The sequence below is a fragment of the Acinonyx jubatus genome, chromosome B1 (genome assembly GCF_027475565.1).
Source record: "Acinonyx jubatus isolate Ajub_Pintada_27869175 chromosome B1, VMU_Ajub_asm_v1.0, whole genome shotgun sequence".
NCBI classification, from domain to species: domain Eukaryota; kingdom Metazoa; phylum Chordata; class Mammalia; order Carnivora; family Felidae; genus Acinonyx; species Acinonyx jubatus.
The window spans coordinates 164,204,062-164,227,329 of NC_069382.1; the positions used below are offsets into that span (position 1 = coordinate 164,204,062).

At 33.8% G+C, this 23,268-nt stretch overlaps 1 long non-coding RNA gene across 1 annotated transcript in view; it reads right to left on the reverse strand.

Moving 5' to 3' along the window:
• LOC128314555 (uncharacterized) overlaps positions 1-23,268 on the reverse strand; it is a 110,031-nt gene that overhangs the window by 23,274 nt on the left and 63,489 nt on the right. Inside the window, exon 2 of the long non-coding RNA XR_008296335.1 lies at positions 13,513-13,590. This is a non-coding gene — a long non-coding RNA (uncharacterized LOC128314555). The remainder of the gene's footprint in view (positions 1-13,512; positions 13,591-23,268) is intronic.

The window sequence follows — 23,268 nt, forward strand, 5'->3', positions numbered from 1 at the left end:
ACTTTAGCAGATCTAGTCCATAGCTGCCCCCTCTTGCCATTGTATCATATGCCAAGGGTCTATCACTTTCACAGCTCTGCTGGACTAATAAATAGAATTTTCCATATTCCTTACATAGCCTTATCTTAGTGAAAAAATACATGTCACCCTACCTCAATCATATAGAGTTTAGAGGTAGAGTTCCAACAATAATATGACTAAAGTAGTCAAAATCACTTATCACTCTAATGGAAAAAGTTCCCTTTGTTTTCAAAATAAACATAATGCCATATGATCTGCAATTTTGGAGAGTATTTTAGAAAAAGGAAATCTGGAACACCTGTTGTTGTCAAGGCTCAGGAAAACTGCCAGTAGCATTTTAAATGGTGCCTTTACCTGTTTCACACAACAGCTGAGTGTCACCATCTGGGCCAGGCTGAAATTTCCATGAGTTCAGCCAAATTGTCATAATAGCTCCCTTTTGCTGGTCCTTCAAACAATGGGCTGATTGGGAAAACTACATTTGACAACAGATCGCCGTCTCAAAATGCATGAAGTCCAAGTGTCATAAAATGATGGAAAGAGTATTAGGCTTACACTGTATAATCATTTCTAGTATAGCACTGTATTAGAATTGGGGATTAAACCAACAGAGCATGTTTGTTTAGAATAGTGATAATTGCCGGGTGCACAGCAGTATAAAACCATTTCTCAAAAAGGAACATTTCATTTTCCTAATGGAAAACTAAGTAAATAAACATGTTGTGAATATTTCTGCAAGTCAGACAATGGAACACTTCAAAGCAAAAACAACATATACTCTCAGATCATAAACTTTTTCTACGACGTGCTTTAGACCATGCAAATGAAATTTAATTGCACTAAAACCATTTTACCCTTAGAGACTGTGGAGATTTTAACTTCAAAATTATTGATTTAAATGAAAACAAAAATCAGAAAACTGACCTATAAAATAGAAAACAGTTTTTAATAAGGTGTAATTTATAGTGAAATGCCAAGATCTAAACTTAGTATCTGCATGCATTTCACAAGTGCATGCATCTATGCATACCACATAGATACTAAAATAAAAATATTTCCATGAACCCATGAAGCTTCCTGCTCATACTGTTCTTAATCTCCACACCACTTAGACTACTACTCTTCCAATTTCTTACACTAGGTTTCTCTATTATAAAATTCATGTATATGGAATTGTTGGGAAGAAAAAAAATTCTCTACCTTTCATGATTCTTTTGGCCCATCTAAGAAATTGGCATGAAGAAAACATTAACAGAAGAAAATCAAATTTAATTACATACATAAGAAAATCCACATTAACTAGAGAAATTCCAAAGACAGTAAAGCAAAATAGGGTACATATGTCATTTTTAACTAAGGAGAAAGGGTAGGAGCCTGGACTCCAAAAGGAAGGAAAGCAACTCATAGAAAGATGAAAGAGTATTGGGCACCTGGGTGGCTCAGCCAGTTAAATGTCCAACTTCAACTCAGGTCATGATCTCCAGGTTTGTGAGTTTGAGCCCCAGACTTGGCTCTCTGCTTTCAGCACAGCAGCCTACTTTGGATTCTCTGTCTCCCTCTCTCTGTGTCCCTTCCCCACTTGGGCATGATCTCTTCTCTCTCTCTCTCTCTCTCTCTCTCTCTCTCTCTCTCTCTCTCTCTCTCTCTCTTTAAAAATAAATAAACTTTAACACAAAAAGAAAAAAGAGTAAATGGTAAGCAAATGTTTGCTGGGTCATACAGAAACAATGGGACATAGACAGGAATTTTATGCTAAGTGAAATAAGTCAGGGAAAGACAAATACCATATGACTTCACTCATACGTGGAATCTAAGAAAAATATACAAATGAGCAAAGGAAGAGAAATCAAAAACAGACTTAATTATAAAGAACAAACTAATGGTGACCAGAGGGGAGGAGAGTGTGGGGTGGGGGATGGGTTAATTAGGAGATAGGATTAAGAGCTTCACTTGTCAGGGCACCTGGGTGGCTCAGTCAGTTTAGTGACTCTTGATTTTGGCTCAGGTCATGATCTCAGGGTGAGACTAGCCCTGTGTCAGGCTCTGTACTGACAGTGAGGAGTCTGCTTGGGATTTTCTCTCCCCCTCACTCTCTGTCCCCCACTCATTCCAGTGCACATGCACTCTCACTCTCTCTGAAAATAAATAAATATATATATATTTTTAAATCAACCTAAAATAATTTAAAGGCCAAAAAACACACATTTTGGGGTGGCAAATTTTGCTCCCTACAGAATTAGGCAGGTTGTACTTTTCTTTGTCTACATTTACTATTTTTAAGTTGTATATATGTCATTGTATGTGTAAGTATTATTTCATTATATAAATATAACACATTAAATTTACATATTTTTCTGGTTGAAAGGCATTTAGGTTATATCCAATTTTTGTCTATTTTCAGTAAAACTGCTATGAACATTACTGATAAGTGTTTTTATGCATATATATATATATATATATATATATATATATATATATGATTTTCTTGGGTAAATACCTAGTAGGGAATTTCTGGGTGATAGCAGAGATTTATATTTAACTTTATAAGCAAATGCAAAACTTTCTCAAAATGGCTGCACCATTTTACACTCCCACTAGCAGTGTATGAAATTCCTGGTTGTTCTACATTCTCACCAGCATTTAATTATATCAGTCTTTTTAATTTTAACCATTCATATCAAATCTCATGTAGCTTAATTAGCATTTCCTAAATAACTGCTATTGGTGAGAACTTATTCATATGCTTATTTGCCCTGTGTATATCTTCCTTTCTGAAATGTCTTTTTAAATTTTTGGCCTTTTTTTATATGAGGTTTGTCTTATCAAATTGTAATAGTAGTTTACATATTTTGAACACAATCCTTTGTCAGATATATACATTGCAAATATTTTCTTTCAGCCAGCTGCTTACCTATTTATTTTTCATGGGTACCTTTGATGAGATATTTTGATAAAATCTTATTTGTAGTCTTTTATGTGATTTTTGATTCCTAAAGAATATTTATCTATTCCAAGATCAGGAAACTATTTTTTTCCTAAAAACTTCATACAGTTTGCTTTTAAACAACACAGGTTTGAATTGTGTGGGTTGACTTATACTCCAGTTTTTTTGAGACAGTATAACACTGTAAATGTATTTGCATTTCGTTATGATTGTCTTAACTTTGATTTTTTTTTCTAGCTTACTTTAAGAATATACTATATAATATCTTTGACATACAAAATATGTGTTAATCAAGGGTTTACAACATCAGTAAGGCTTCTGATTAACAGATGTTATTAGTAGTTAAACTTTTGGGGTATTCAAAAATTATACTGATTTTGACTACATGGAAGGATCAGTACCCCAACTCCTGTATTGTTCAAGAGTCAGCTGTAATTAGAGCTTTTAATCATAGTCATATGATTTATTTTGAATTAACTTCTATGTATGGTACAACGTAGGGTTTGAGGGGTTTTTGGTCCTTCCTTACTTCATGTTTGATAGAATCCATCTAGGCCTGAAGGTTTCTCTGGGGAAATTTTAAGTTATTAATATGATTAACTTTACAAATATGAAACTATTTTAATTTTTTAATTATTTTTATTTCAATATTATTTGTTCATATCATCTGAATTGCCAAATTATTGGCATAAATGGTTCATAATAATCCTTAAGTATTTTTCAACTTTAGGATCTCAGTTTTGCACCCTTTTTTATTTCTAGTATTTGTCTTTTGTGCAGTCTTTTTTTCTTAACCACTTAAACAGGAATTTATCAATTTTATTGATGTTTCCAGAAAAATTATTTCAAATGTCATTGATTTTTCTCAATTGTTTCTTTGTCTAGTTCAGTGATCTCTATCTTTACTATTATTTTATTTTCCTTAGTTTTTATTTTGTTCTTCTTTCTCTAGCTTCTTGAAGTAGAAACTCAGATGACTGAACCACCCAAGCACCCCAGATTATTTTATAAATACCCATTTAGAGGGTCCTATACTCCTACTGATCTTTTTGGCCATATATTTATCAGTAAAGTTAAAATGTATCTCTTGTAACTCATTATCACTTTTAATCAAATCAAACATCTATATCTTTAAACATTTAATCTGTTTACATTTATTATAATTTATTTGATTTCATTTAGTTCTACTATGTTGCTGTTTGCTTTTGATTTGTCCAATATGTTTTCTTCCTTCCTTACTTTCTTTAATCAAACAAATATTTTTTTGCCATAGCATTTTGTTGCCACTATTTCTCATCACCCCCTATTCACTCCATTATAGGATCTGCTGCCCTAAATAATACATAGTGTCCAAACACATGATACTTGGTACCGGATACATAAAATTGGCAAGATTTTTTTTTTTTTAGTCACATTCACTCACAGCCTCAGGGAAGGTAACTACAGCCAGTCATGCAGTGCTACAGGGATTGCATGCAGTTGCATAGCAGCATGGGCTGTGAGAGGCAGGCTTTGTAGTGACAAGAATGTGGGTGACCCTTGGACCTTATGGGAAGATATACTTAGCTTGTTTGAATAATTTTGTGAAAGGGAAGAGAAAAACATACTAGGTTGAAGACCTGCTAAGTTGCAAGGGGTCCAGCTGATGGAGGAACCACCTAGGCAGGGAGATGTTTCTGGGTGGGAGGCATTTTTAGTGAGAGCAGGAGAACTCAAGACTAGGCCTCTGGGGCCTTGTGATACTCAAAGATGTCAAGGAAGTCCATCAAGAATTAATATTATGCCACTTTACATACAATTTAATAACCCTATAATTGTATAGCTCATTTACCACTCTCTTATATACTGTGCTAATTTAAGCATTAATTTTTTGTCTACATGTATTATGAACTTCATAATGCAGTATTACTTTGTTACGCATCTTTATCCTGCACTGGCTTCCATTCCATAGCAACTATTGGTTCCCATGATTTGTCTCTAAGAGTCACTGCATGATTAGGGCAAGCAAAAATTGTGACCCACAATTTTAGTTCTTTACTTTGTATGATGCACTGAAGGTGCTGTGAGGTCATGGTTTTATAGTGCCTGGAGCTTACTCCAATTTGGAGTAGGATTTCTTTAAGAAAAAGAATACAAAATTTTAAATACACTGTCAGGTATGGGTGTGAATATCTATCTAGAGAAAAGAAATCACTGCAAATCATGTTAACAAATCGTCAAATAACAAAATTATCACACACACACACACAAAAGCAGAAAATGTTTAGACACTCTGAATATAGATCAATGATTTTGCTATAATTTGCTTTAGAAAGAACATGACTGAAATTTGGTTTTATTTTATTCTATTCTACTTTATTTTATTTTGTATTTTAGCTTTACAAGTTGCAATTGATACTTTTATTAAGGTTTTTCAGGTTGTAGTCACATTTTGGAAAAATATCATAAATGTTTTAATATGAGGTATAATATTTCTCAGCATTTTAGATTTTCTTAGGTAGTGACATATGCAATCAAAATAGCAAGAAATTTAAATTTTTCTAATGTTTTTTCTAACACATGATTTACTCCCTATGTTTAAATGCATAAACAAATAATAAAAGAGTCCATTCATTACTGCTATTCAAAGTTTATCTCTCTTCCAACTAAATTGCTGGCCTTGGCATTATATGAGCATTTGTAACAACTTGTTTCTGGGGTCAGAACAATTTCTAACAGTTTCATTCCTTGATTTTCTAATCCTTTACTGGATTTGACTAACTTTTACTTAATTCCCTTAAAATTCTTTACCTAAAAAATGTAAATACAAAAGAACTTCTATATATATCCATATCAGAAGCCTATACTTTCTTTCATTTCTTTTTCAAAATTGTTCTAAAAATGTAGCTTGTATTTTAAAGTATACTATCTGAGCTTTATCAAATTTTTCAACATGGAAGACTCAGTCGGTTAAGCATCTGAATTTGGCTCAGGTTATGATCCGTGGTTTGTGAGTTCGAGCACTGAATCAGGTTCTGCACTGACAGAGTCCCTCTCTCTCTCTCTCTCTCTCAAATAAATAAACATTAATTTTTTTTCACTAAATTGTTTGCATTTCATTGATGTGTATTTCATTGATGTATAGGCTGCATCTACCATGTATTTGAAAATATATTTCAGTCTTTAAAGTGTTGTAGCAATGTTTCAAGATTTGAACTGTTTTTAGAATAGGTAGATTATCTAGATTATCTCATTAAACTTATCTTTAAAGAAGGAGTAGGCATGTGTGTAAAATACTTCAAGTGCAAAAGAAAATCTATTATTATAAAATACTAAAACTTGTCAATAACCTCAAGGACTTTGAATGCAGTCTTCTTCTCTGATGAGGACAAGGTAATAGAACACATTAGACATATGCTGCCTACTTGATAATGTTCATAAAAAGTGTACAGCTTTGTCATCACCTTGTAGTCATGTGACTGACCACAACTATTGCTGAAGGACGTTTACAATCATTCCAAACACATTTCATTTGTTGAAATAAAATGCTAACAGATAATTTTCAGTTGGCAAGGAAGTTTAAAATTGCTCACAGGGTTTTGTATTATAATACTAGTGCACAATAGTTACCAACTAATTAGTCACCGTTCATCATATCCAACAAGAACCTACAATAATAGAATACTGTCTAGTGACTGATTTGTTAGATTTACTGCTTCATTTTATCCATGTTTTATAATAATTTTTGTCTAATTCTTCACAAACTATTTTGGATAAATAAGTCACTTTTATTTTCTTACCTTGGAATTTTTTAAGTGTTTGTACAAACTATTGATCATGATCATACTTTTTTCCATTACTTCAAAAATGTTTTTTGAAACAATCCTATTTATAATTGCACCAAAAAATAATAAGATACCTAGGAATAAACCTAATCAAAGAGGTATAAGACCTGTACTCTGAAAACTATAAAACACTGATGAAAGAAACTAAAGATGACACAAAGAAATGGAAAGAGAGTCCATGATCATGGATTAGAAAAACAAATATTGCTAAAACGTGTATACTACCCAAATCAATCTACACATTTAATGCAATCTCTATCAAAATAAACATTTTTCACAGAACTAGAACACACAATCCTAAAATTTGCACGGCACCACGAAAGACCCTGAATAGCCAAAGCAATCTGGAAAAAGTAAAGTAAACCTGGATGAATTACAATTTCAGACTTTAAGTTATATTACAAAGTTGTAGTAATCAAGACATTATGGTACTGGCACAAAAATAGACACATAGATCAATGGAACAGAATAGATAACCCAGAAATTACCTCACATCTACATGATCAATTAATCTCTGACAAACGAGGAAGGAATATCCACTGGGAAAAAGACAGTCTTGTCAGCAAATAATGTTGGGAAAACTTAACACCAACATGCAAAAGAATGAAACTGGACCACACCATACAGAAAAAATAAATTCAAAATGGATTAAAAACCTAAATGTGAGAGCTGAAACCATAGAAATCCTGAAAGGAAACACAAGCAGAAACTTCTCTGACATTAGTCATAGCCACTTTTTTTCCAGATAGGCCTCCTGAGGCAAGGGAAACAAAAGCAAAAGTAAACTACTGGGACTATATCAAAATGAAAAGCTTCTGCATAGCAAAGGAAACCATAAACAAAACTGAAAGCCAACCTATGGAATGGGAGAACATATTTGCAAATGACATACCTGATAAAGGGTTAATATCCAAATTACATAACTCATACAACTCAACACCAAAAAATACTATCTCAATCCTCGTTTGCTCCTTTTTCCTGAACTTCTGCCTAAGTAAGGGTATTTAGATCGACGCCTCTATAGTTAATTCCTGGGTAGGTTACCTCTTCATGTGGGTAGTACTCTACCTCCTTAATTTGAAGAAATTTCTCAAAGTTTCTCACTAATAAATATTCCTGTTCTACCTCTCTAATTCCCAATTGCCTTCTCCCTTATAGTCTCTTAGTTCTTTGGGAAAGGGAGTGAGGAAGAAGTAATTATTGGTTAGATGCCTCAATACCATTTTACTCAGCATCTATCAAAAGAATATACTAAACTTAAAGATGCAGTCATTGGGATTTAATTATGAGGAAAAATAAGAAATCACAAATAACATGAAGCCTGTTTTGTTGAATTTTATATGTTTCTAAATGTTAACTGAAATGTCAATTTTTCAAAATAAGATTACGTGTGTGGGTATCACTGCCAGATATTAAAATATCTTACAATGCTAAGATATTAAGATAAGTTGAGACTACTAAAAAAATTGCAAGAAAAAAAAAACCCAGGTACAGTTCTTATATATGTCATAATTTAGCATTCTTCACAATCACTCTTCAAATGAGGGGAGAAAGAAAATTGTATTCAACAAATAGTGTTTGCATATGACACTAACTAACTGAGGAAAATAGTTTGAGCTCTATATTAACATATCCAATCAAAAGTTAAATTAAAATGATAATTACAAAGAAATTAGCTTAGATCAAGTGAGTATTTACTGTTTTCATATTTGTTAGGATTAACCAACCAAAAAACCAAAAATAGAAATATAGGAAAGGGTTAAATTTTGATTACACAAAGGTGAAAATCATTTTATGTTAACAATATATGAGACAAAATTTAAAGTGAAGTTAAAAACTGGGGAAGATTAACAGTCTATAACAGACAAGTTATTATTTTTAACACAGAATTGATATGAGTCAATGGGAAACAGAAGTATAGTTTAATGGGAAAAATGTAAGAAATTTCATAGGAATAAAAGCAAGTTCCAATTATAAGACAAAAGGACTATTGTGCCTTTTGTTACTAGTCATAGGGAAAAAAAGGTTTAAGAGAGGTTATTCTTTTTGCATTTAAATTTGGTAAATTATTTCATGTCCTCATTTCTTCTATGAATATTTTTGGAGTGTCTGCTATGCACTGGACACTACTAAGTACTGAAATAGTTAAAAATAAAGTTTGCAGGACCTTTGTGGTTCCAATGAAATGCTCTATTAGACTCCAAATAAGAATTTAAATTGATACATTTCTGGAAGGCAATATGGAAATATCTTCAATATTTATATATGATTCAATTCAGCAATTATGTATGTGGGAAAAAACAATTTAGAATATTGCACAACTATATGCACACATCAATGTTTTTCTCAGTTTTGTGTACAATACCTAATGAATTAGTAATGATTAAGAATAGAGAATTAAGAGATGCCTGAGTGGCTCAGTTGGTTAAGTGTCTGACTCTTGATTTCACCTTAGGTCATGATCTCACGGTTGGTGGGATCAAATCCTGAGTGGGGCTTCTGCAGTGAGCATGGACCCTGCCTGGGATTCTCTCTCTCCCTCTTTCTCTGCCCCTCCTTCTCTCTCTTTCTCTCTCTCTCTCTCTTTCTCTCTCTCTCCCTCTCTCTCTCCCTCACACACACACACTCTCTAATTCTCTCGCTCGTTCTCTCTCTCTCAAAATAAATAAACATTTTTTTTAATGTCAAGGAATCATTGGGAGAAACTGGTAGAAGGAACATAGAAGCTCACTGTACTATCTTCACAGTGTCCCGTGAATTTATAATTATTTCAAAATAAAAAGTGAAAACAGTACAGCAAAATATACAAAATCAAAGATAGTTTTTATCAAAGACTATACCTTTGCTTTTCAGCCCCCTCTCCCATTCATCTCCCATGACCAAAGGTAACCACTGTTATGGTTTTGGTGTTCATCTTTCTAGACCTCTTAAAGCAATTTAAAATAAATAGAGATAGATAGACCAGATCACAAAAGTGATCTAGTTATTGCTGTATGCTGAATATGATGTCTCGTCAAAATTCTTAAGTTAAAACCCAATCCCCAATGTGGCTGTATTTGGAGATGGAAACTGTGAGTGGTGGAAAAGTCATGAGGGCAGAGCTTTCATGAATGGAATTAGTGCTCTCCTAAAAGAGAGAAAAGAGAGATCCCCTGCCCCCTTCCACTATGTGACAACACAGTGAGAAAATGGCCATCTATGAATCATGAACTTGGCTTTCACTAGACACAACTGCAGGTGTTTTGATCATGGACTTCCCAGCCTCTTGCACTGTGAGAAATAAATTATTGTTGTTTATAAGCTACCCAGTCTGTGGTATTTTGTTATACAGCCTGGAGATAGAAAAAAAATGGAAAAAAAAAATGATACTAGGCTTAGATTGCTTTTACTTCAGTTTACTATAAACCAGAAAACAAATATGCAAAGACATATGTGGAGATCAAGGATATAAGACAGCAAGTAAATACAGTCTCCTGATACATTCCAGACCCATCTGATGGCAACACTCCTGGAGACCTAAAATTGCCTCACAGTTTGGAATTTAGTTTTCAATGCAGACTCTTAGAAGTGATGATCCACTGATTGAAGCACAGAAAAGAGATATTTTGGGAATCCAACAGTGTAGGCTAGAAGCAGCCATGCCAGCATGTGTGGATCTTCCACCAGTTCTAATAGGAGAGGAAATTCCTTCTGGACCACAATTACACAGGTCATTTTTCTCTTTTGTATTTCATCACTGGATCTTTATCATGTTTTTGTTTACCAAACCATAATAAATACACAGTGTTCTTTGTATGTTCAATTTTTTTTACATAAATTACAAAATTACATCTTCCTGTAATGAGTATTTAAAAGTTGCTTTGATTTTTAACTCAAAATATATGTTAAAGAAATCACAACATTAATACCTATAGGTCTAGTTCGTTCCCTTTAAGTGTTGTGTAGAATTTCAAGGTAGATATATTCCTATCACTTAGTCATTTCCTACAAAAGGATTTTTAATTCATATCCAACAATCTTGATTTGCAATTAATGTTGCAATAAAAAAAGTCTGTATATAGTTTCTTTTTTTCCTCCTTTCCTTTGTTTGTCAAGGATATATATTTAGAAGGGAAATTACCTACTTGAGGTCAGTGCAATTTTTGTTTCAAATAATATTGGCAAATTGCTTTCTACAATGCCTATTTAAATTTACATTCCCTTTTTAGTGTGTGAGAAGCCCTTTTCCCCACAAGTCCACAAAAGACTGCCTTTATCAACTGTTTACACTTTTCTAAGATTAAGGGAATTCTTGTTTTAATCTGCATTTCCCTAATTATCTTCTGTTGTTTGCTTCCTTATGTTTAAAGTTTATTTAGATTTTAGTTTTTTATGATATGAGGTATGAATTAATTTTATATTATTAATGTTTATTTTTTAAATTTATTTTGAGACAGAGAAATAGAGCATGAACAGGGGAGGGGCAGAGAAAGAGGGAATCAGAATCCAAAGCAAGTTCTGTGCTGTCAGAGCACAGCCCAATGTAGGGCTCAATCCCACAAATTGTAAGATCCTGACCTGAGCCAAAATCAAGAGTCTGAGTCTCAACCAACTAAGCCGCCCAGGTGCCCCAAGAAGGCTATTATTATAACATAAAAATATAATAGGATAGGGGTGCCTGGGTGGCCCGGTTGGTAAAGCATCTGACTCTTGATTTTGTCTCAGATCAGGATCTCACAGTTTATGAGTTCAAGCCCTGCTTCAGGCTCTGCACTGACAGTATGGAGCCTGCTTAGAATCCTCTCTCTCACTCTCTCTGTCCCTCCCTTGCTCATGCTCTCTCTCTCTCTCTCTCTCTCACAATAAATAAACTTTAAAAAAATAATATCATTCTTGACATTTATTGAATTGTTTTCTTTCCCATTAGTTTTGGTATTTTTCCTTTATGTGTGTGTATGAATGTGTGTGTATGTGTGTGTCCTACTTGAGCTTAATGAATAAATTATGAAAATATAAATAAAATTATGAGTACAAAAATATATACAAAATATATACACATACACATATATACATATACTTATATCTGGACTTTTTATTCTGTTATTTACTCACTCATAAGCCAAGATTCCATACTATTAATTTCCACAGCTTTACAATCTACTGTTATGTGGTAGAATAAATCACTCTTCTTTGCTCTTTATAAAGTTTCTTTCATTGCTAGTCTTATGCTTCAATATTAATTTTTTAAACTGTTTGTTGACCCTTATAACAATCATAACTGAAACTACCACTTAGATGCATTTAGGGAGAATCAGCATCTTGATCTTGACAATGTTGAGCTTTCCCTTTTGTAAACATAGTAAAGATTTCCATTTATTCAGGTCTTTTTGTGTGCCCTTTACTAACATCTGAAAACTTTCTCCATAATAGTATACTAAAACTGCTAGGATTTTTACGCCACCCATTTGCTGAATTTTGAGGGTTGCTGAAGTTTGAGGGTTGCAACATTTCATCCTGGGTATAATTGAAACAATCATTGCAGAGTGGGAAATCGAAAAAACATTAGCTTGACAAATGACATCTCACATACACAGATATGTCCTGGCTATTAACAGGATTAGATGAGAATAAAGTGAAGGGTTCCTGGGTGACTCAGTCCATTATGCGTCAGACTTCCTCTCATGGTTTGTTAGTTCAAACCCTGCACTGGGTTGTCTGCTGTCAGTGCAGAGCCTACTTGGGATCCTCTGTATTCTCTCTCTGCTCCTCCCCTATTCTCTCTCTCTCAAAAATAAACAGACATTAAAAAAAAGATGGGAATAAAGTGAGAGAATCTAAGTTAACACATGTAGAAGAGTCTTGAAGCATGATGTAAAAGTGGGCTATTCTTAATCTTGTTATGTGAGAGGCATTATTATGCCATGCTTGAGGGAAAAATGGCCTAGGTTAAGTTCTGGCTCCACCACTGACAGCTGAGGGATTTTGGAAGTTCACTGAACTTCTCCACATTTCAGTTCCTTCATATATAATAGGGGTAATAATAATAGTACAAATGTCTAAGGCATAGAGTATTACATGAGTTAACAGGTAAAGAATTTAAAACATCATCTGTTGCATTGAAAATATTAATATTCGTTAGCCGGAAATCTATTTGTAGCCTCTAGAGCAGAGTCTTACATATAATAGAAACTTAAAATGTTTAACTGAAATTCAGTTGGGGTGGGATACTAATACCCAGTTTAATTTCAAGGGAACCAGTAATATTCCCATATAGCCTTTCTTTTTTTTTTTAAGTTTTAATTTTTATTTATTTTGAGAGAGAGATAGAGAGCAAGCAGGGGAGGGGCAGAGAGAGGGAGAGACAAAATCTCAAGCAGGCTTCACATTGTCAAGGCAGAGCCTGACACCAGGCTCCATCTCAAGAACCGTGAGATCAGAACCTGAGCCCAAAATCAAGAGTCCCATGCTTATTCAATTGAGCCACCCAGATGCCCCGCCCATATTGCCTTTCTTATTGAAGATAAATGCATTTTTCCTATAATATAGAGTATAAACTCATTCTAACAACTATTTGTTTATACCTCCATCACATAATTCAATATGGAACCATTATCATATTGCCTCAATCTACATCCGCCACCCTGACCCTTCGTCAAATCAATTCATAAATATCTTTTGTTCTATCTCCAAAATATATGCACAAGATGTCTATTTCACTCTGAACTGCTATCCCACTCCTCTCACCTGGTCAGTGAAATGGGCTCCTGTATCATTTCACCAGGTCCATTCAATCCATTTTCCACACAGTAGGCCAAATTGTTTCTGAAAAATAAAAAGTAGCTCAAATCACTCTTTGTCTTAAATTTTTTCAGTGACATGCCCTCAGATTCTAAATGAAAACAAGATTATTTACCATATACTAAAAGACTTTTCATGCTGGAGTCTTGTCTACTCTCAAATTTTAAATCATTTATAGACAGAGGAAAGAACAAATGCAAAATCTCTGAAGCAGAAACTTTGCTCAGCCTCATTCACATTCTAGTCAACATGTGTTTCCCTACATCTTTAAATAGTGAGACCCTTATCTCATTAGATTCAGCTAAAAAAATAAAACAACAAAACAACAACAACAAAAAAAAACTTTCGAGACCATCCTTAATTGAATACTCTACTGAAAGCAATTTTCCAATACTTACACCAATTGATCTCTGTCATTTATTCTACTCTATTTTAAGCATAACCCTCATTACCTGAAATTACCACATTTCTTATTTGTCTGCTCCATCCCACTAAATCCTACAATCCAAAATTAGAATCACACTAAAATTATAGCAAGGACCTTTTTATCTTGTTCACCATTGTGCCTCCAGCATCTTGAAAACTATCTGGCACATAGTATATATCCAGTAAATATTTGTTGAATAATATATGAACATAGTTTTGATATTAAATAAGAAGCTTCTACCTCATTCTCCTCATTCAACAGATGTAAATTCTATGGGTATAACCTCAATATCTGGAATTTATTGGTTTTTGTCAGTATTTACTTTATAACAGATTTCTCACAACACGGGAAGATACTTTCTCACTGTATGTTTATAGGCTCCATCTGTCTTATAGGGATTTATTTCCAGTAGTGAAAACTGATTTAAGGTCCTAGAAGTGCTAGCTATAACTAAGCCACCTCCTAAAGTTTCTAGATTCATTTCCTATACAAAATCTTTCCATACTTGTATTGCCCAAAGTGCTGGATATGGTTATTCTGATTTCTTTTCTCCCCTGACTCATAAAAATACTTCTATATAAGTAAAAACAGATTTATGTTAAATACCATCTTTATTTGATTGCATATCTTCATATTACTATATAATTACAAAACTCTCAAAGTTAGGTATAAATAGAAAAAAAATTCACAGATAAATGAATGAGTGAATGATTAAGGTAAATTTGCCTCTATGAAAGTAAGCAAACATGATTCAAGAAGTGCTTCACTCTTTGGGTGTTCTGCAAAGGCAAGGAAGTTAAAAAATTAAAATCAAGGTCACAGGTGGCAAACCATTCTGAGAATATTAATGAGCATTTATGCTCTGAGACCTACATTAACAAAAGAAGGGCTAGCTAGTCAGGTAATTAATGCTTGCAACTATTTATTTGTTTTTCCTTATTTGTTTCCTTAACCTAATTTCCACTTTCATCTATGCACACATTCACTTAGGCAACAGAACTTATTGCAGGTCTGCTATAACCCAGATTCTGGGTTGGATGTTCAGGATATAATGGTATACAAAATCAGGGGCACACAGGTGGCTCAGTTGGTTGAGCGTCTGATTCTTGATTTCAGCTCAGACCTTGATCCCAGGGTTGTGGGATCGAGCCCCATGTCAGGCTCTTGGCTTATGATTCTCTTTCCCTCTCCCTTTGTCCCTCTAGCCTACTTGCACACTCTCTAAGAATTAAAAAAAAAAACTTGTTAAAAAATAATAGTAATGGTATATAAAATCAGACAGGTTCCCTACATCTGTGGATCTTGGAGTTCAACCCACAAACTCAATAATTTCTGACTTCCTGCCTCTCCACTTCCCTTTTCTTTGGTGATAGGTAAAATTTCAAAGCATAAATGAGCTTATTTTGAAGCGTAAACTCTCTATAATCAACATGAAAAGAAACAATGCATAATCGGGAAGAAGAGGAAAGTAAGTTTTGAGTTACCCAAGTACAAATATCTCCCCTCTTTATTACTTATCTCTGTTCCATGATGTTCTGATAAAGCCCTTTGAAACTATGAAATTTCTAGCCTCTCAAATACTAATACTACATTTACTTAAATAATATTACATTTACTGAAACTCTACTGAACGCAATTTCCCAATACCTACCCCAATTGATCTCTGTCATTTATTCTACTCTCTTTTAAGATTATTTGTGCAAATCATCCAACAATCCAGAAGTAGGTCCTTTAGAAGTCAATGATGGACTATATTGCATCACTGTGTGCTTTGTACTCTTCCTTCTCTACACACTTTTTCATTCAACTTCTCTGTCATCCTTTTTTGAGTATGGCTACTACAGTTGGGTTTCTCTGCCTAGCTGCAGCTTCAGAGTCACCTATGGCTTACAAAATTTGTACAAGACTTGACTTTCACAGCACTTTTTACTCCAAGGAAGGGAGAAATTGTGATAAAATGGGGGGAGGGATCTATGAACACTTTATTCTCACATGCACCTTTATTTGTATTTCCATAATCCTTATTTGTTCACTTTTCCTGTTTTTATATACTAATAAGCATCCCAGACAACACTTCATTCATTATGATATCCAGAACCTAAAATAGAATAGGTCCGGCATGTAAAATATGCATTAAATCACATTTTATATTTTATTTTATTTTATTTTTCAACGTTTATTTATTTTTGGGACAGAGAGAGACAGAGCATGAACGGGGGAGGGGCAGAGAGAGAGGGAGACACAGAATCGGAAACAGGCTCCAGGCTCTGAGCCATCAGCCCAGAGCCCGACGCGGGGCTCGAACTCACGGACCGCGAGATCGTGACCTGGCTGAAGTCGGACGCTTAACCGACTGCGCCACCCAGGCGCCCCACACATTTTATATTTTAAAAGCCAATAATTTTGTTAATATGTAGAGTCTCAGAATCCTTAGAGAAAATTACACTATACATATATTTTAAGACAATGCTGTCCTGGAAAGCAATATCCAATCAATTAAAGCTACCTGAATTCTTAAAAATCTATATAGATAACTTAAAAGATATAAAGGACAAAAGGAATGGTATAATGGATCACCATATACTCCTCAGCCAGCATCAATATTTGTCAAGTCAGGGCTAATCTTGTTTCATCTATACTGGCGCCAAACTCCACCCTCCAATATTATTTTGAAACAAATCTGAGATATATTATTTCATCAGTAAATGTTCAGTATGTAATGTTCAGTAATTAAATTATATTTAATTAAATAATTCATATAATTAATTATATAATATAATTAAAATCATTAAAAGTAATTTCTTTGTTATCATCAAATATACAGTCCACAACTGTTTCTTGTAGGTTTGTTTAATTGGGATCCAAAAAAAAGCATACATTACAACTACTAAATATCTCAATCTTCTTTTAATCTAGGTCTCTGTCTTATTTTTCCTTACATTTTTATCTTTGTGGTTGAGGAATTCATGTCATTTGTTCTATGGCATTTCCCACAATGTTTGTTTTACTGATTATGCTCTTGAAAACTGTTTAACACGACCCTCATTCATCTGATTCTCCAGTAATGTGATAGTTCCAGAGGCTAAATGAGAGTGTAGTCTATTCAAGAATTTTTTCCCATCATTCTATAAGTAACTAAAAACAAACAAACAAACAAAAAAACAAAACAAAACAAAAAAAACCCTGGAAACAAATCAAATATCCATCATAGGGAATTAGTTGAATAAATTATTTATATCCACAAAGTGCAGTAATGTGTAGTTGAAAAAGAAATGAGGAATTCCTCTAAACATTGCTACGTGGTGATCTCTTTATATATATTGTTACATAAAAGAGCAAAATACAAATGCATGCAATGTGCTGCAATTGATCTTAAATTGTAAGGATACAATTGAAGAACAATGTGTGTGCCTGTTAGTATTAAAAAATGCAAATGAATAAGCCATAACATTTGTTTAAAATGTTTACATATAATGAGAGAAAGAGAATAGGGTAGAGTGAATGTGAAGACAGGAGCTACCTTTCTTTGAATAAACATTGTTTTACAAATTTTCTGTAAGAACAATGTAAATATTCCACCTAATCATAAAACAAAATGAAATTGAATGAAGCAGTCTCTGAAAACCAAGAATAATACAAAACAAGTGAACTTGTATAAACAGTTAGTGGCATAAAGTATAAAGAGAAAAACTATTCCAATTAATTTTAAGATATGGTAATTTAATTGTATATCTTTAGTGGGATATACCCTTCGGTAGGAACTGAAACAATTGGAAAAATAAACTTGAGCTGCTTTTAGTAATTATATATTTGGTGGTAACATTGGTATTGTACTCTGTGAATGCTGTTGGTGTAGGGTGGGAAAAAGCAAATAGAATTTATATTCATAACACTAAAAACACAGTCTTTTGTGGGGCGCTTGGGTGGCTCAGTGGGTTAAGTGTCTGACTTCCGCTCAGGTCATGAACTCCTTCATGAGCTGGAGCCCAGCTGTGCTGATAGCTCAGAGCCTGGAGCCTGCTTAGGATTCAGTGTCTCTGTCTCTCTCTGCCCCTTCCCTCTTCGTGCTCTGGTCTCTCTCTCAAAATAAAATAAATGTTAAAACATTTTTTTAAAAAAACACAGTATTTTGTCTTAGAAGAAATTAGATACACTTTAAATGAGTAGGTCGAATAAAAATCCTCTTATCCTAAATCAGAAATCAGATTTATATATTATAAAGCAGAAGATACATGTATATGTATACAAATACACACCACATATGTGTGTTTACTGAAAATGCCTAGAAACATGGCCACTCAGTCACAATGAGTATGAGTATACAGATTTTTACCATTAAGTATGATTTCTTACTAAAATTTAGAACTGAATTTCCTAGGAGAAATGGCATCTGATAAAGATATACACTAAATTAGACTGGCATATCTTGTCATACCAGAAATTGAGGAAGCCATCAAAGACTATTAGGGTCTAGCAAAGGACCCACTGTCCAGACAGAAACATTTGGGGACCAATAATAAATGCAATGAGTTAAAACACATTAAATATATCTAATTACATTAGTTCATGACGGTATTAAAAAAAATACTTAGTAGTCAAATTCAAAAGATGTTAGGAAACCAAATCAGTATTGTGAAAACTAGAAAATGAAGTGAAACAATCATTTATCCTGCCTTTCCCCCGGAAAGAATACATAAGGATAATCAAAATTTGATGAGGGCAAGTTTCTGTTCATAAAAGTAATCCAACTAATAAATGAAGAAGGAATGATATAATTAGAATTCCATGATTTTGCAGTGCCTGATGAATTAACAAATCAAGGCATTGATCACTTGCTGCTAACATCATTAAGAGAAGAATGTGGCATTATGTGCCCTCTGATGGAAGTTCCCAAGGCCATCTATGAAGCAGTCTTGCCAAAATAAAAAAAAAAGGAACCCTTAGCTATTTGATTTTTAAAATTTTTTAAGAATGTTTATTCATGTTTGAGAGACAGAGGGAGACAGAGCATGAGCGGGGGAGGAGTAGAGAGAGAGAGAGAGAGAATGCAAAGCAAGCTCCACACTCTAAGCGGTCACCACAGAGCCCTACACGGGGATTGAACTAAAGAACAGTGAGATCATGACTTGAGTCAACTGATCATGACCTCAGTCAACCGACTTAACCACTCAAGCACCCCAAATCTTAACCATGTGAAAATTTCTAATGACAATATTCAAAGCAGCTCAAACTTTATTAACATCTTTAGGTCCTCATGTATATATATATATATATATATATATATATATGTATATATATATATATACACATATATATGTATATATATGTATATATATATACATATATATATATACATATATATATTAGGGATATGACAATATCTGGCAACTTGTTGGGCCTCAAAGAAAACTGAATAACTAAATAAATTTATTGAAGATATTCACTTGGATTTGGAAAGGTGTTGAAAATGCTCTCTCAAAACTCTGTTAAAAAATATTCATAAAAATTTGTTTTCTAATGAATATTGAACACATGATAATTAAGAGGAGAAAGACAAAGCCAATATTATTTAAGCATATAGCCTTTTTTCAAGATAAGACATCTTTCTTATATAAAAGAAATAGTAAGCTGTTACAATGCCTGTGATTCACTATTTAATTCAGCTTTGCCAGCTTCTCTCAAAAATAATCTAAATGAAAGGCATTTCCAAAGGGAATTTTTGCAGGTCAAGGTCCGAAAGTCAGCATGGGCCACATAACCCCATGCAGAGGAGAATGAATGTGCTGGGGAGGTGACAAGTTCTTTGTTCACAGGGGAAGAAAAAAAGCCGTGTCATGCATATCCTTGCAAAAGCCATCCTGCTGGGCAGTAGCTTGCAATGATAACTCTCTTTGTCCACCCTCTTGGACACATATGGCTCTGATACACATAATGCCATTTCTATGCAGTCTGTTGTATTGATTTTTTTGTGATGATGTTACAAACTATGCCTCAGGCATTTTCTAAAAGGCTATCCAAAGTATACAGTCGTGCGTACGCGGGTGCGCGCACGTGCACGCACACACACACACACACACACACTTGTGTACACACACTTAGATTTACTCCCTCCCATTTTATATGTAAGAAGCCAATGTCTAAACCAGCTTTGTTAAGTTTGAAGCCAAAGCAAAAATATGATTCTACTTGTACAAAAGAGGCATATTTAAGAAAGGAATGATTGTGCTAACAATATATTGCTTTTAAGTAAAATTTATTAAAGTGTTATTAATCTAATGCTTAATTGCTGAACGATATTACCAGACATTTGTATGATATAATTGCCTTACCATTAACTCAATAGTTTATGTGTTAAGGAACATATAACATGCCAACAACTAAATTTACATCTTAGGGAAAATTACTTAGCCTCTCTAAACTTCCATTTTATCTGGGGAATCCAAGAAAATTGAAAGAAATTATTTCCAAGATACTTTCAATTCTAGAAGGTTCTGAGTATATGATGACCTTTTAACATGCTATTTCCAATACCGCAGGCAATGCTTACCTGTGCAATGTGTCTAATTTTGTCTTTATTCATATGCATATTTAAGATCCTGATTATAGGGGCACCTGGGCGGCTCAGTCAGTTAAGCTCTTGATTTCAGCTCAGGTCATGGTCTTCCAGTTGTGAGATCAAGCCCCATGTTTGGCTCCATGCTGGGTATGGAGCCTGCTTGAGATTCTCTCTCTCCCTCTCTTTCTCTCTGCCTCTTCCTTGTTTGTGCACACTCTCTCTCAAAAAATAAAATAAAATAAAATAATAAAATAAAATAAAATATCACAATTACAAACATGTTTTTAACATGTTTCTGCACAAAGACCATGCCTACCATTACTCATAGCATTAAAAAAAAAATCAGAAAACACAGATCCTTCCCTGAAAGTTCATAGAAGGGTGGTTATGCAGATAAAAGTAGATAATATTCAATGTTCTAATGCAGTATTGCTACCACACTGGTAAAGATAAAATATTCTGTCACATCAGGAAAAAATTCATGTGAATGGTGACATTTCATCTGAATCTTTAAAGATGGAACATTCTGGTAGAATGCCTCCTATGTTTCCAAATAAGTGTCATAGTTCCCTAAGAGTGAGTACTGTATCTTATTAGTTTTTATTTCCCAATGTTGTTTCTTATTCTAAGATAAAATGTTTTTGCATTCAGTTGAGAACAGAGAAATTCTAAATCATAGAACAATATCTGAAAGAGGCTAAAATAATAGAACAATCTCCAGATGCTAAGAATAAAATATTTTAAACCCTCAAAAGAGGTTACTATAGCTTGAAATAATTTCTCAAATTTCAAGAACCTCTCAACTTAAGCTGAAAATATCACTGGTAGCCAGTTCTGGTAATAAATCATCTTGTTAATCAGTATATTTTTGCTACTTAATTATAGCCTAATTAATTTCTTTAACAATGATTAAGTCTATTTCTTATCTGATTCTTTATGGATACAGAAGAAAACAAACAAAAACAAAAACTGGCCACCCTATGGATGACAATGTTTTATACAAACAGAATAACAATAAATCTTAAAATGAATATATTGTTGGATATGGATGTAAGGCACAATCTCAAGAATACCAGAAATATATAAAATTTGTTTTTTCTATAACATATCTTAATTTCTAAAGTGAGCTCCTATTCTCCTTATATTTAGAACCTGAAATTGCTACTTTTGTAGTTAAAATACATTAAATGTTTTAACTAATAAAAACTTATTCATATAGAGTTTTCTTTCAATCTGATCTTTTCTCCACTCTTCTTCCTTCCAAACTCTGAGAGAAATAAATAAATAAATAAATAAATAAATAAATAAATAAATAAATAAATAAATAAAACAGCAAGCTTGTCACAGCTCAATAGCCAGAGAGAATAGTTGCTTTAAAAAGTATTCCAAAACACTTGGGGCGCCTGGGTGGCGCAGTCGGTTAAGCATCCGACTTCAGCCAGGTCACGATCTCGCCGTCCGTGAGTTTGAGCCCCGCGTCAGGCTCTGGGCTGATGGCTGGGAGCCTGGAGCCTGTTTCCGATTCTGTGTCTCCCTCTCTCTCTGCCCCTCCCCCGTTCATGCTCTGTCTCTCTCTGTCCCAAAAATAAATAAACGTTGAAAAAAAAAAAGTATTTCAAAACACTTAAAAAGCAGGGGTCCCCAAATCGACAATAAATAGTCTGCAAATTTTGAAAGTGTTTCAGTCATTTTTCCCAATTACTACCACCATATGATACTCAGCTATTCACAGTGTGAGGTAAGATTGAAAGTGTCTTTATTATTCCAGAGGGCCTGGAGATATCATATGGCACAGGAGACCATAACTGAGCAGCAGCAGTTGAAGCCAGACCTCATCCCCAAGGAGATTTTTACCAGACAATGTGAGCATGACTGTAAGCTAGAAGCCACGGGAAAGGGCAGACGGTGCTGTACCACCAGGCCCACCTTTGTACCCCACTGGCCAGTGGACCCTGTTCTTCCTGTGTTGTGTTGTGAGGTTCTTGCTGCATTAACAATGGGCAATTTACTTTCAGTTTTTCTCCTACCTTAGTCTTTCTTTAGTGGGAAAAAAACAAATCTTCTTTGAAACTATGGGCTTGAGAGTACTAAGTGACCCTCCCAAGGAGTGACTGTAACTGAGTATCACATATGCAACCAGAGGCAACAAACCCCAGGAAGAATCAAAGTCAGTAATACCTACAATTTCACAGAGCCTTTGTGAGAGGGTTGATGATTAAATGAATAGAAGGGCTATTATTTCTATTATTGATAGAGCTGCTAAGGGTCATGTCCATTAAGCAGGTGCAAAAGAGAAAGGGGAAAAAAGTTCCATTAGGCTTAGAATTTAATTCATGGTTGTAATTTTGGCCATATGTTGATTTAATATCATATAATAACATATAAATGAATGTTTAAACAATTTATTTTATTTCTGTTATTCATATACATCTTCAAATATAGATTTTTTAAGCATAAGACAGAGAAAGTTTCTGATTCACTGCAAATTTATTTCCTAATGTGTTGGATTATTTCTTTGCATGTTTGAGACATGCTCAAGTTTATGCTCATAATATATATGTGTATATATATGTATATATACACGTGTATATATGTATATATACACGTGTATATATGTATATATACACGTGTATATATGTATATATACACGTGTATATATGTATATATACACGTGTATATATGTATATATACATATATACATATATATATATATATATAT